General features: G+C 44.4%; 1 protein-coding gene across 1 annotated transcript in view; it reads left to right on the plus strand.

Annotated features, from left to right (window-relative positions):
* SVEP1 (sushi, von Willebrand factor type A, EGF and pentraxin domain containing 1) overlaps positions 1-14,798 on the plus strand; it is a 476,580-nt gene that overhangs the window by 119,348 nt on the left and 342,434 nt on the right. The gene's annotated exons all lie outside the window — the stretch shown is intronic.

Consider the following 14,798-nt stretch of genomic DNA (forward strand, 5'->3'; position numbering starts at 1 on the left):
CAATAGACACAGGCAGGGAATCCTCATGAATACCACGACAGCCCCAACTAGACACTGACATAGCCTTCCAGTCAAGGACTGGATTATGGGTCTGTAACCATGGCAGCCCCAAAACAACCAAATCATGCATTTTATGTAGAACGAGAAAACGTATCACCTAGCGGTGTTCAGGAGTCATGCACATGGTAACCTGTGTCCAATACTGCGGCTTATTTTCTGCCAATGGCGTAGCATCAATACCCCTAAGAGGGATAGGATTTTCTAATGGTTCAAGAATAAAACCACAGCGCTTAGCAAATGAGAGATCCATAAGACTCAGGGCAGCACCTGAATCTACAAACGCCATGACAGGATAAGATGACAGTGAGCAAATCAAAGTTACAGACAGAATAAACTTAGGATGCAAATTACCAACGGTGACAGGACTAACAACCTTAGATATACGTTTAGAGCATGCTGAGATAACATGTGTAGAATCACCACAGTAGTAGCACAAGCCATTCCGGCGTCTATGAATTTTCCTCTCATTTCTAGTCAGGATTCTATCACATTGCATCAAATCAGGTGTCCGTTCAGACAACACCATGAGGGAATTTGCGGTTTTTCTATCACATTGCATCACATCAGGTGTCTGTTCAGACAACAACATGAGGGAATTTGCGGTTTTGCGCTCCCGCAACCGCCGGTCAATTTGAATAGCCAGGGACATGGTATCATTCAGACCTGTGGGAATGGGAAAACCCACCATAACATTCTTAATGGCCTCAGAAAGGCCATTTCTAAAATTAGCGGCCAGTGCACACTCGTTCCAATGTGTCAGCACGGACCATTTCCGAAATTTTTGGCAATACACCTCAGCCTCGTCCTGGCCCTGAGACATAGCCAGCAAGGCTTTCTCTGCCTGAATCTCAAGATTGGGTTCCTCATAAAGTAAACCGAGCGCCAGAAAAAACGCATCAATATCAGCCAATGCCGGATCTCCTGGCGCCAACGAAAAAGCCCAATCCTGAGGGTCACCCCGTAAGAATGAAATAACAATTTTTACTTGTTGAGCAGAGTCTCCAGACGAACAAGGTTTCAGGGACAAAAATAATTTACAATTATTCCTGAAATTCCTAAACTTAAATCGGTCTCCTGAAAACAGTTCAGGAATCGGAATCTTGGGTTCAGACCTAGGATTTCTGGTAACATAATCTTGTATACCCTGCACACGAGCGGCAAGCTGGTCCACACTTGTAATCAAGGTCTGGACATTCATGTCTGCAGCAAGCTTAAGCCTCTCTGAGGTAAAGGGGAAAATAAAAAAAATAAAAAAATGAGAGAGGGAAAAAAAAACCTCAAAATTTTCTTTCTTATAATCCCACTTCTGCAATGCATTAAACATTTAATACTGGCCTGGCATACTGTTATGACCCCAGTGGACAGGGTCTCAGAGGAACGTGTAAGTCTGCAAGATACAAAAATCCAGCTCATAGGGCTGTGGTAACTGGGTTGACCAAATAGCTACTCCTAACGCCAACACTAGAAGTAGCCGGGGATCATGCCTACGGTGATCGCTAGATGACTCGCGCCAGCCGGAGAATCTAACTACCCCTAGGAGAAGAAAACAAAGACCTCTCTTGCCTCCAGAGAAAGGGACCCCAAAGCAAGATACAAGCCCCCCACAAATAATAACGGTGAGGTAAGAGGAAATGACAAACACAGAAATGAACCAGGTTCAGCAAAGAGAGGCCAGCTTACTAATAGCAGAATATAGCAAGATAACTTATCTGGTCAACAAAAACCCTATAAAAATCCACGCTGGAGATTCAAGAACCCCCGAACCGTCTAACGGTCCGGGGGGAGAACACCAGCCCCCTAGAGCTTCCAGCAAAGGTCAGGATACAGATAGGAACAAGCTGGACAAAAATACCAAACAAAACAAAAGCAAAAAGCAAAGAAGCAGACTTAGCTTGAAAAACAGGAACCAGGATCAGAGGACAAGAGCACAACAGATTAGCTCTGATTTCAACGATGCCAGGCATTGAACTGAAGGTCCAGGGAGCTTATATAGCAACGCCCCTGAACTAACGGCCCAGGTGAGGATATAGAAAAAGACAGATGCTCCAGAGTCAAATCACTAATGACCACTAGAGGGAGCAAAAAGCAAAATCACAACAGGGAGCCATCTTGTTTCCTGTTTGGGCCTACTTAAAGGCACATGGAACTCTCACTCATTGTTTTGTCTAGGTGTTAGTCTAGTTCCAGTCTCCAGCTTCTCAACTGTCTTATCCAGTTTGCTCCCACTCCTTTTTGTATTGTTTCTACAATTCCCATTGCTACGTTCCAGGACTTCTACTGCCGCTTCCTGTTCCCTGTTCGTGCTCCTCCAGCCACTGTATTCCAGCCATGTTCCATCAGTATCATAGCAATCTGGTGTTCTAAGGTGTTCAACGGGTTAGCAGTAATATGCATGGTAGTCGAGGATGGTTTACGGTGATTTAGAGGGTTCTGTGGCACCTAGGTGGTTGACACATGGAGGGGTCTTAAACAAAGCTGGAAAAATACAGATACTTATGAATGTTTCCAACCTCCATTTGTTGTTTAAAGTTTTTCTTTAGGCCTTAGTTACAAAAAAAATCCAAAAAGTGTAGTTTCCTTGCTACATGAACGATATCTTATTAAAATGAGACCAGTCACCTTCCTATACCTGTACTTCACTTTTACAGCTGATTGATGGGCCTTGTAAGTAAAACACAGAATCTAGGTTATGTTGTTTTGTTTCATGACAGTAATTAAAGGTATAAATTGGTATGCATGAATCAATTCACTTCATCTGCCACAAGCTGCCCCCACAATACCCACAGGAGGTGCCCAAATGACTATGAGCTAAATCAACCATAGGATTGTCTTGCTGTTAAAAAAAAAGACAAATAACAGCTAGATGTTCTATAATAAAAATAATTGGTGTCTCCCTGGAAGGTAATAAAATGTTGGCAGAAGTAGTTGTGATTTTGTTCTTGCAACCAAAATAGCACAAACCAGACAACCCTTCCCCCCCACTGTTACATAAGCAGATACAATGCCATTCCGTAAAATACAAAAAGTGCAATAGGGTCTTGTGTAAGACAGATGCTGCAGCTTCCATATCTTAGTCTAAGAATCGGATTAATGGAAGTATTCTGCGCTTACTGGAAAGATGATATCCACTATTGAGTTAATGGCAGTTTATTGTCAAGGCGTTTCAGAGTCACACCGACTGCTTCTTCAGGACAACCATACATGTATAGATGTCCTGAAGAAAGGGTTGTAACTATGAAGCACACATGAATTGGCCAAATTATGTGCTATGTGACTCAATTTATAACTATTTTCTAATGCAGTAATACAACTCATATTTCATATAATTCATGTTGACATGCTACTATAGAGTGCAACTTTATTTGCTAATTTTGTAAACAGACTTTTAGTTTGCACATGTACACACCAGTTTTCTGACTTTTGTTATCATATACCGTATTTTTCAAACTATAAGACACACCGTACCATAAGACGCACCCCAAGTTTTTAGAAGGAAAATAGGGAAAAAAAACTTAATGTGTCAAATGGGGGTCTGTCTTACAGTCCAAATTCAGCTTACTGGAGGGGGATTGTCAGCGCTGGTGGAACGGGGTCACAGGGGGTGTTCGGTGGTCTGGTGATTATATGACTCCCATCCCGCATTGGTACGGTAGCTTCGACGGTGCTCAGTGGTGTGGGGACTCCGCCGACATTTTGTGAAAGCCTGGAGCCCCCTCACATCCATTGCTGTGAAACGATAGCCTCTGGGAAATCCCATCCCAGGCTGGTGCAGCAGGTTCGGCGGTGCTCAGTGGTGAGAGGGCTCCGGCGACATTTTGTGAAAGTCTGGAGCCCCTGCACTTCCATTGCTGTGATGCAGGTGTACCGCCGAATACTGCCACACCAGACTGGGATGAGAGTGAGATAATCGCCTTGCAGCATCGGACCACCGCAGAATTGCCTGACTCCTGCTGCCGCCACACTACTGGTAAGCATATTCCGACTATAAGACTTACGTGCATTTTCCACATTTGGGGAAAAAAGTGAGTCTTATAGTCCAAAAAATATGATCATCTTCTTCTTGAGTTGTACCCTGCACCTACGATTATATCTTCCTGATAAGGTACAATATTCTAATGCTCATACCTTCATAAACTCTTAGGATAACATGAATAGTGCTGTTTTCTATTTTCACAGTAGCTGTAATTCTATGACACTGGAGCTACTCCTTGATGCTCCCCCTCCTATATGGGATGTTACATCACACATCGGGGGACATGGCCTGCTCCAGGCTGCTTGCAGCAGCCATCTCCCTGATATTTCTTTCCTTGCAGCCCTAGATCATGGAGCAGGCCACACTCAGTGATCTAGAACTGACTACAAGCAGATATTATCAGGGAACCGGCAGCTGATAGCATCTGAGAGCAGGCCATGCCACCACCACAATGACTGATATAGGGACGAACAGAAGATAATCAGGGAGCTGACAGCAACTAGCAGGGAGCAGACCGCACTGGACCCAGGAAGGGTGAGAAAAGGACAGTTTGTATTTCTTTTTAATCAGCCTGTGCTTGGGGACAGTGGCTTTCTGGAACTGGAAAACCCTTTTAAATGTCTGTTACACACAATTATGAGCAATTTACAATGATTTGGAGAACTTTTGTCCCACTCATCTTTGCAGAATTGTTTCAATTCAGCCACATGTTAGGGTTTACGAACATGAACAGTCATTCTAAGGTAATGCCACAGCATCTTAATCGGATTAAGATCAAGACTTTGACTAGACCACTCCAAGGTCTTAATTTTGTTTTTCTTATCCATTCAGAGGTGGACTAGCTGGTGTGTTTTCAATAATTTTCCTGCTGTATAAATCCAGTCCGCTGCAGACAAACCAACAGATAGCTGGACATTCTCCTTCAGGATTGTTTGGTAGACAGCAGAAATCATGGTTCCATTTACCACAGCAAGTCTTCCAGTTCCTGAAGCAGTAAAACAGCCCCAGACAATCACATTACCACCACCATATTTTACTGTTGGTAGGATGTTCCTTTTTCAAAAATACTGTGTTACTTCTACCCAAGTTGTAATGCAACATACATCTCCCAGAAGTCTTAGTGATTATCAAGATGCTTTCTGGCATAAGTGATATGAGTCTTTATGTTCTTATTGCTCAGTAGTGGTTTTTGTCTTGGAGCTCTGCCATGTGAGCCATTTTTGTCCAGTCTTTTTTGCAGTCGTGAACATTGACCTTAACTGAGGCAAGTGAGCCCTGCAGTTCTTTGGATGTTGTTATGAGGTCTTTTGTGACCTCTAGGATGAGTCGTCACTGCGCTCTTTGGGTAATTTTGGACTGCTGGCCACTCCTAGGAAGGTTCACCACTGTTCCATGTTTTCGCCATTTGTCCATAATGGCTTTTAATGTGGTTTGCTGGAGTTCCAAAGCTTTTGCAATGGCTGTATAACCTTTTCTCCAGACTGATAGATCTCTGTTACTTTGTTTCTCATTTGTTTCTCATTTGTTCCAGAATTTCTTTGGACCGTGACTTGATGTGTAGCTTTTGAGGATCTTTTAGTCTACTTCACTTCTTCACTTTGCCAGGCAACTCCTATTTAAGTAATTTCTTGATTGAGGACAGATGAGGCAGAAATCCGTCTGGCATGTGGCTAGGGTATTTGTACTCAGCTTCAAAAAAATGTGATAAACTACAGTTAATTTATATTTGGGGGGTGCAATCACTTTTTCACACAGGGCCCTCTAGGTTTTAATTTCTTCTTTCCTTAATAAGATAGACCTTAATTTAAAAACTGTATTTTCTATTTACATGTGTCATCTTTGTCTAATATTTAAATTTATTAGGTGATCTGAAACATTTAAGTGTGACAACCATGAAAAAGAATAGGAAATCAGGATGGCGGCAAACAATTTTACACACAACTATATATGAGTATGAATATGCTTTCCTTGCATGATTTGATATTACATTCTCTTCCAAGGAGCCCTAAATATTATCAGAGGTGGTAGCATATTGTTACCAGTGATCTACCAAGCTGAAATTCTAGTATTTTCCTTTACATACAGTATGACCTACATTGATGCTAACTATTTATGACTATATTCCCTAAACACTCCAATAAATTGTGCCAAAATTCTGTACAAATTGTCTGGCTTTCAAATTCTCTGCAGATGCATATATTTTTATGTGACTGGTGAAATGAAACTTAGATTTAGAAAATACTTTCTGTAATATTTCCCCATTAACTCTTTTTAAAGTCATATAAAGCTCCATATAAAAAGGGGTTTTAATACACTAGAAGCTCCACGCATACACATAGCTTATTATCAGCCCGATTGTCTTCCACTGTAATTGTAAGGGGAGTTTTAAATCAACATAATGTGTATGGAGTTACATTATGCTGATAATATGGAATATATTTTTTAAAGGTAAGTCCTTTGGGTTTTGTACAATTAGATATTTTAGCTTAAAAGAAAACTCACATTTAGTGTCTTTTTTATAGTGATTCAGTGGATAAAAAAATTAACGTTTCGAAAATTTCTTGTACCACAATGTGAAGCATGTTCACTCAGTCATCTGATAATATAAAGTGCATTAAAGTCTTTAGTAAAGCAAGTACCAAGTTTCGATAACCTCTTTGAATTTCTATCTATTGTAGTATCAAGACAAGAAGTAGCCATCAGAGTCACCTAGAACACAATTACAGTTGTGCTCAAAAGTTTACATACCCAGGCAGAATTTTTGCTTTCTTGGCCTTGGCATAATCATTTCCTTGGATATCTTTTTGGATCCCTTTCCTGTTTTACACAGTTCAACTACCTTTTCCCGTAGATCCATTGACAATTAATTTGCTTTCCAAATGAATCACAATCCAGAAACGTCAGTGGCTGGATGAAAGATGCAAGAGTCTGTCTGGATCCCAGAAACTCACTCAGCTTTTATGCACACACTGACACAAGTAAACAGGTCACAGGTGAGGATGTTACTTTTAGTAGCCATTCAAACCCATTTGTGTCAACCTCTGTGCATGTTATCAGGCCCAAATCATCAGGGTATGTGAACTTTTGATCAGGATCATTTGGATGTTTTGGGTTGTGATGCAGTGACCCAAGTTACAGCCAGGGGGCGCTGTGTGTGCGCCTCAGGATGCGCTTGAAGGCATAATTATGATGGTGAATTATGCACTGACATTATTGTAAATGGCTGATATGTGTCACAGAGGTTCTCTGCGCTGTAAACACAAAATGATATGGTTATGCTGGAACTTATAGTTCCACAAGTGTTTGTTGTGTTTACTTATAAGGGGGCTTATAGGGTTAGCTGGCAAGCTGGGTGGGACTGGCTAACCACACACACCACCCACCTATGGGGGTGGTTACAGCTACATAATGTTACCAGGATTTGGTCACATGTTTCAGAGTGTGCATTCCTGTATAGCCTATGTGTTGGAATGTCCTGGAACTGACTGGATTCCTGGAAGCACCTGCTGAGTCTATGAACTGAATGTGAATGGTCAGTGTGTTGGAATGTCCTGGGATGGACTGGATTCCTGGAAGCACATGTTTAGACCATGGACTGAAGGCCTGTGTGTTGGAAGTGCCTGTGACTGGACATCCTGAAAAGCGCACGGAGAGGTCGTATCTGCAGAGCCTGGGACGGCTACTGTGTTGGGGAAGCTGCAGTTCCTACTGTGGGTCTGGACTATCTGAGGTGCCCTGGTCACAAGGACGGTGACCCCAGTAAGGCAGCTTTCCCCTGGGAACCAGCACTGACAGGAATCAGTGTGTGGAGCCAGAGCTCCTGTAAGGTAACTCCAGATAAAGGGGGTTACGGGCAGAGATGTATCTGCCGTTGGAACAGACTGTCGGTGGTTAATGTGTTCCATTGATGTATATAATGAACTGTTTGTGACCCGTTTTATGAAGTTTAATAAACCGGATAGACTGATTATGTGAAGAAACCGTGCCTGAGTGCTTTAATCCCGTGCCAACAAGTATCTCCCAACACACTCAGGTAGCTCTATCTCACATTTGGTGTAGAATGTGGGCAATGGTCCAGGAAGCACATGTGGACGTGATTGCTGTGGTTCGGCGGGTCCACGAAGCAGACAAGCGTCTGGCTGTAACTTGGCAGGGTTACGAAGTTTTGCTGTGGATCGGCGAGTCCACAAAATATGCGGTGCAGAGCTGTGCAGAGCCTTGTGGAGAGGAGCTGCAGTTGCAGCAGCGGCTTGTAGTCAGCACCTGGAGGTGCTGGCGGTTTGTAACTGCAGCAGGAGCTGTGGTAATACCAGCAGGAGCTGGTGAGGTGTCATGAGAGGACATTGGTCCATATCGTGCAGACTCTTAAAGGGCCTTTGCCAACCTAAAGAAACTTTTTGTACTGTGAGAACTGGTGCCTGAGAGTGCTGTGGGGGAGTCCCAAGAGGAGGAGGTAACCCAAATAGGGGTGGTGCCAAAAAAAGAGGCGGCGGCGAATGCACCATTGGACTGTAGATTGATAATGATGTGATAGTTAAAAAGAGCGAAACTGACACCCAGAGAGAGAGGAACTTGAGGGTTCACCATAATGTGGGGTGTGGCACAAACTACGGGGGTGACTGTGACGTGTCATTGCCAGTAGCAACCACTAGGGCTGAGTTAAATGCCGTGCTGACAGAATCACTGACACAGTGGAACGACAGTGCTCCACAAGGTGAAGGCTGTTATAAATGGGAACCACTGGTTCCAGGATGACCAATCAAGTGGTGGAGACTCCCATTCAGACGGTGACTTTAACGTCATGGAAGGCGAGTATAATAACCTTGACCCGGATGCACACAGCACGTCTTCTTCCCGTCATTGGAGACATAAAGGGCGCAAAGTGGTTGAACCAGTTGCACCTTGTGAGGATTTGAATAGAGGTGAGATGACGGAACATGGTGAAGGCTCCAGAAAACCTGATGCTGAAGACCTGGAGGGTGTGAAGTACTCTAAGGTCCCAGAGAAACGGGATGAAGCTAAAGATGTCACCGCTGAGACCTCAGAGAGGGCTGAAGATTACCATGCTGAGTCCAAGGGTGCAGAGGTGGATGAAGCCATCAAAGGTGTGGGGCGTGAAGCAGATGCCTTCTCAAGTGATGGCAACTCAACCAAGCCAGAGGATGTGAGAAGTGAGTTAAGGAGGTACCAGGAGGCAGTAGAAGCCCATATGAAGCAAGAGGAGCTTCAGAGACAGGCTGCTGAGTGCCAAGTGGGTGTCTTGGAGAAAGAGGTGTCTGAGCTTAGAGGTCACCTGTCAACGTAGCAAAGTGGGAATAAGGCCTTAAGGGAAAATGCGGAAGTGCTCAGAGAAGCATTAAGTTGTCTTCTGCAAGAGGAGAAGATGGTGGTCGCAGACTCACAGCGGCCATGCCAGAGTGGTAACGAGGTGAAGCTGCCAATGCCCATCTTGACCAGGGGTCTTGAAGTGTGTAAAGTGGAGGAAGAGTTGGTGCTAAAAGCAGAAAAAGACAGTCACCTGGTCATGGCAGATGTCTTGATGGAAAGGTCTGAGCCAAATCGGGAGCCATCCATCCATGAAGAGAGTGAGACCTTGCTCTTCAAGTCCGTGATAGATGTACCCCAAGACGTGCGAGAAGCATGTACCAGTGTGGATGTGCATGAAGCCTTTAAAAAAGCAGTAGAACCATGTAGTGTGAACTGGGCATCAGAGATGAAACAGTTGGTGATACTGTCAACTAGGGAAGTCACAGTGAAGCGGGTGGCTATCCTGAAGAACTTGCACCTACAGTGTCTCCGCATGAAACAGATGATCCTGTTGAGGAATAAAGAAGCCGCTCGACGTTTGGAGCAGGCCAGGAAAGCTCAAAGTCAGCTGGACATTGTGGAAGACATCGTTCAAGTACCCAGAAATCTGGTGGGGAAAGTCAAGATTTGGAAAAATAATGCAGGACCTGGTGAATAGATCCGGTGTGGCAAGAGTGAGGATTCCAGATGATGGTGAAGTCCATGTAGCTGGTGAAGATGGGATGGTTCCATTTGTCGTAATTGGCTCAGTAGAAAGCTTTAGGAACATTTGAATGCTTCTTGAGGAGATAGAGCAGCTAAGACTGGACTGCCTGCAGACTAATAAACAGCTGCAGAATGTAAGATGGCGACCACTTTCAATCCGGGGTCTGGAGATACGGAAAGATACCCTAAAGAATAGAAGAGATCAAAGTAGTGACTCCTCTGTTAGCTCAGGGCTGAGTGACCCAGGCGGGAGACCCAGTAGCAGATGTAGTATCGAAGAGTCAGACTCAGATCAGTCACTAGGCTCGACTAGACGGTGGACTCATAACCACAACAACAGTGCAAGGCGGCCATGGAAAGAAAGGTCACGTGAAGGGGTACACTTGGAAAGTGGGTTGATTAAAAAGGGTCTGGTGACACAGACAGATGGTGACTCAAGGGTTGAAGCCCAAGGCAGACAAACTGACTGCTGGGGACAGGGGAGGCCTAACAAAGGTGTGATGCTGAATGATGCCCCCAACCGACTGAGACAGTCCTCTCGACTTGTAGGGCAAGGTGACATGTGTACCCGGTCTCGGAACCCCTGGTTTATGTCAAGTGTTCAACCCCCAAGTTTGGACAGAGGTAGACGGTATGTGATGCAGGGACCCATGTTACAGCCAGGGGGCGCTATGTGTGTGCTTCAGGATGTGCTTGGAGGCATAATTATGATGGTGAATTAAGGACTGACATTATTGTAAATGGTGTTACAGACTTGTGAATTCAGCCTAAGATTTATACACAGAAGAGATGATGGATTTTTTGGGTCATCTACCTAAATTCTCTTTGAATAAGTTTTAAAATTAATAGAACATTGTGTTCAAAATATTAGAACTGGGTCCAGTAGCGAAGTTACTTGGGGAGGAGGGTGCTGTCACTCCAGGCCTCGTGCTTATAGGGGCCCACCCATTGCTACTGCTACCCTTAACTATATACACACGCCGATATAATTAAGCTGTGTGGTAGAGCATGACGGCACTCCACATTCTGTAGATCGCAGGTCGCTTTATGCCTGCGGCCTACAGAACTGCAGGGAGATGCAGTGTCAGAAGTGCAGGCGCACACAGTACTCCAACGTCCCGATGTTGTGACATAATCTTACCACTCTGGGACTCTGATGTCCACTGAATGTGCTGGCGCTTTCAAGGAGGGCTTGTCAGGATCCTGGATTAGGTGAGTATATGATGTTTTTTATTTTAATTAAAACATGGTGTGTGATTGTGGGTGTATAATAAAGTATGGGGAACCCTCACACATTGCAAGGGCAAGTGAAGGGGACCTCAAACAGTGTGGGGATTACTGTAGGTGCTCTCAAAGTGTGGGAGACATTATACAGCATGGGGGCAGTTATGCATGTGGATGCAAATGTGGGGTTATTATACAGTATGGGTGCAAATGTGGAGGCCATAATATAGCATGGGAGCCATTATACAGCGTGCGTGCAAATATAGAGGCAATTATACAGCATGAAGGCAAATGGAGAAGCCATTATTCAGCGTTGATACAAATGTGGGACCATTATATAGTGTGGGTGCAAATGTAGGGGCCATTTTACAGCATGGGTGCAAATGAGGGGGGCCATTATATAGCATGGGGGCTACATACTGCGTGGGTGCAAATGTGGAGGCCATTATACAGCGTTGGTGAAAATGTGGGGGCCATTATATAGCATGGGTGTAAATGAAGGGGCCATTATATACAGCTTGGGTGCAAATGTGGGAGCCATTATTACAGCGTGAGTGCAGATGTGGAGGCCATTATACAGCCTGACTGAAAATGTGGGGGCCATTATATAGCATGGGTTCAAATGTGGGAGCCATTATCTAGTGTGGGAGTTAATGTGAAGGCCATTATCCAGTGTGGGAGCTAGGGTGGGTGCAATCATACAGTGTTTCCATTAGAAACAGCATCAGGTTTAAGTTACTCTCTGTATCTGTAGTGTAATCTCTTAAATGTTCTATAGGACTGATATCTACCATAATATGGTCACCATATGGCAGTATTATCATAGTTGGTCTTTGCACTGAGATTTATTTTCAGTAATACCATGGTCATTGGCTGAGGTTTCCGTGAAGCCACAATTAGTGTGCACCACTGTAGTAGTAATCACAGTTACCTGTTTAGGGGCCAATTCCAGTGTTTCGCCCCCCTGAGCTGAACCCCTAGCTACCTCTCTGCCTGTGTCAGAAAGCTATTATCTCTAACAAATCTGTGATTTCTACCTGATACTGTCAATCTAGCATTTTCTAGATCTACACTGTATGCACAGAGAAAGTCAAAATATGGTTATGGTCTTACCACTTAACAGCTAGACTTTATCAATAGGTGAAAAGCAATAATATGCCAGGATGCAGTTGCAAGCAGTCCTAGTCCTCAAAGCCATGATCTAAAGCAGAAAAAAATGGAAGAAGTTCTCCACCATCCATGGGAAAGTAGAAAACTTGCTTATTTGGGCTCCATGATAGAACATACACCACGTACCGGCCTGCAGAGAGGTTTTTCTCATGTCATGAACCCATATTCCTATTTGACTCTCATCCTTATGGAGCGCCTGCCAGGGCCTTGGGGTACTCGGGCCGGGTCCGACGGTTCTTCGTGGAGGTATCACGGCAGCATTGACCCGGTCCGTGGCCCTTGGTGTCCAATAAAATTAAAATTGAAAGGGGAATAAAGTTTATAGGGGATTAGTTTGTGACACTACTCGTGGTGTTCGGCAATAAGGAAATTGTCAACTGGGGCAGTTGGTGACACAGCAGAGATGTTACAGCTCTCCACGGGTAGAGCTAGGCCCCAGGGCAGTTAAGTTGTCAAAGTCAATGATGGACTGTTGTAGTGCAAGGCAGGTGAGACAGTAATAATTCTGAGGACACAGCAGGGTGCATTTTCCACACTTTACTCACAGTCAGATGGTTACAGTCTCCAGCCGGGTGCTGTGTACTCCAAGTGTTTTGTCCAGCTAACTGTCAGGTAATTTGGGTGCACTTTTCTGAGACTCCCTTTTCTGGTGTACCTTCCCAGGCTGTCTCTCTGCACTGGTTTCACCCTCCTGCCCTGTGCCTCACACATAGTGTCCCAAACCAGCAGCCACGGGTCCTGTTGGGCGACATTCTCCTGGTCCCCTTGACCCTATGCAGCTGCCTTTTCAGCAAATATGTGTGGATTTGGCTATGTCACATACAGATACCATAGCCTCCATTTGCTAGCAGAGACTTGCAGTTCCTCCACTAGTCTGGGGCCAGTCCTCCACTGCGACCTGGTCCTTCCACCCGACTACGGTCGGCATGGATTCGGGTGCCACGAGTGGATTCCTCACTTCCCTGGTCCGTAGGACCCCTTCTCTCTCTTTCAGGAGCTCCTCTCTTCACGTCTGCTCTGATCAACTCCTCCCAACTCACTGACTGCCTCCCTCTTGTTATCATGACAACTCCTCACAACTGACACTCTCTCCACCCACACCCTCTACCTAGTTCCCCCTTCAACCTGAGATGGGGCCCTCCCTCAATAAGGTCCGCCCCAATCCCCTGGCCTGGAGTGGTGTGGTGTTGGATGCTAAAGTGTGGGTCTCGGGTAGTGCCCCTTCATTACCCGAGAGCAGAGTGCCCCACCTCTTGCTGAGGTGCAGTACCTCTGTGGTGACTGGACCCTCAGGGGCGCCTCACTTATTCTCAGGTTGTAACACATGATGCCACTTGTTCTGACTCATGACTCTTCACTTCTAGTCCTGTGTTCAACATAGGGATCTGATTCCAATGTTGGCACGTGACTAGAGCAACGACTAAAGATGGCTGGCTAAGTCTTTACATCAGAGAAGGGACTGGCTTGTCGATTGCAATTTGTAACTTTTTATTGGTCAGAAAAACCTTTTAATACTTGTACTTAGAAGTGTTAATCAGTTCCTCTTCTTCTCAGTTTGATTACACAGGAGCTTAATAAGGGAACACAGTCGTTTTTACTTGTTTCACTTGGAATGCAAAAATCAATTCTTAATTGTCCTGGAAACACATCTTTGCCTCATTTGTGGTTCTGTGAAATAGGAAAGAAAATTATGGATTACTGGCATTTCTAGAAAAGTGATTAATTTGTTATTTTTATAGTCCCAGCAGCATGTTGTGCAGCTGAGCCTGCCAGGCTAATGGCTCCTGGCTTCCGAAAGATTTCATTCTGAAATGGCATTTCAGGAATCATTATCCCTGCATGTATTATTATTTGTAGGAGGAAGCCCTGAGCGGGTGCTGTGTTATAAGGGCAAAGCCCGGTGATACTACAGCTTAATTAGTAAATGGGAAAGACAAGCATAAGAGACACATGCTCTGAAAATAATAACAATTTACATGAAACCATGAAAAATACTCTGTATCCATGTAGAAGAACACAACGGAGGTCAACAAAAGCTCTAAGTAGCTGATAAATAAGCACAGAAACACTGTAGGGTGCATTTATCAATGTAATATGTGTTCTCTAATATAAATGCATCAAAAAAAATGGTGCTCAGATATTAATTTATGCTTAAATATGTGGTACCTCAAAGTTAAAGGGTTATTCTCACCCATTATAGTTGGAAATATCACTAGGATATGATGTAACTATCTAAGCTGTAGGGGTCTGACTAGTACTAGCCGCCAATCCTGAAAATGAATGGAGTACAGCTCATCCAAGTTAACATGACTGTATGAAGTTCCTCACCCTTCTCATGGTCAGGAGCGTCACTTTGCTG

Source organism: Ranitomeya variabilis, chromosome 1 (assembly GCF_051348905.1).
Source record: "Ranitomeya variabilis isolate aRanVar5 chromosome 1, aRanVar5.hap1, whole genome shotgun sequence".
Taxonomy (NCBI): domain Eukaryota; kingdom Metazoa; phylum Chordata; class Amphibia; order Anura; family Dendrobatidae; genus Ranitomeya; species Ranitomeya variabilis.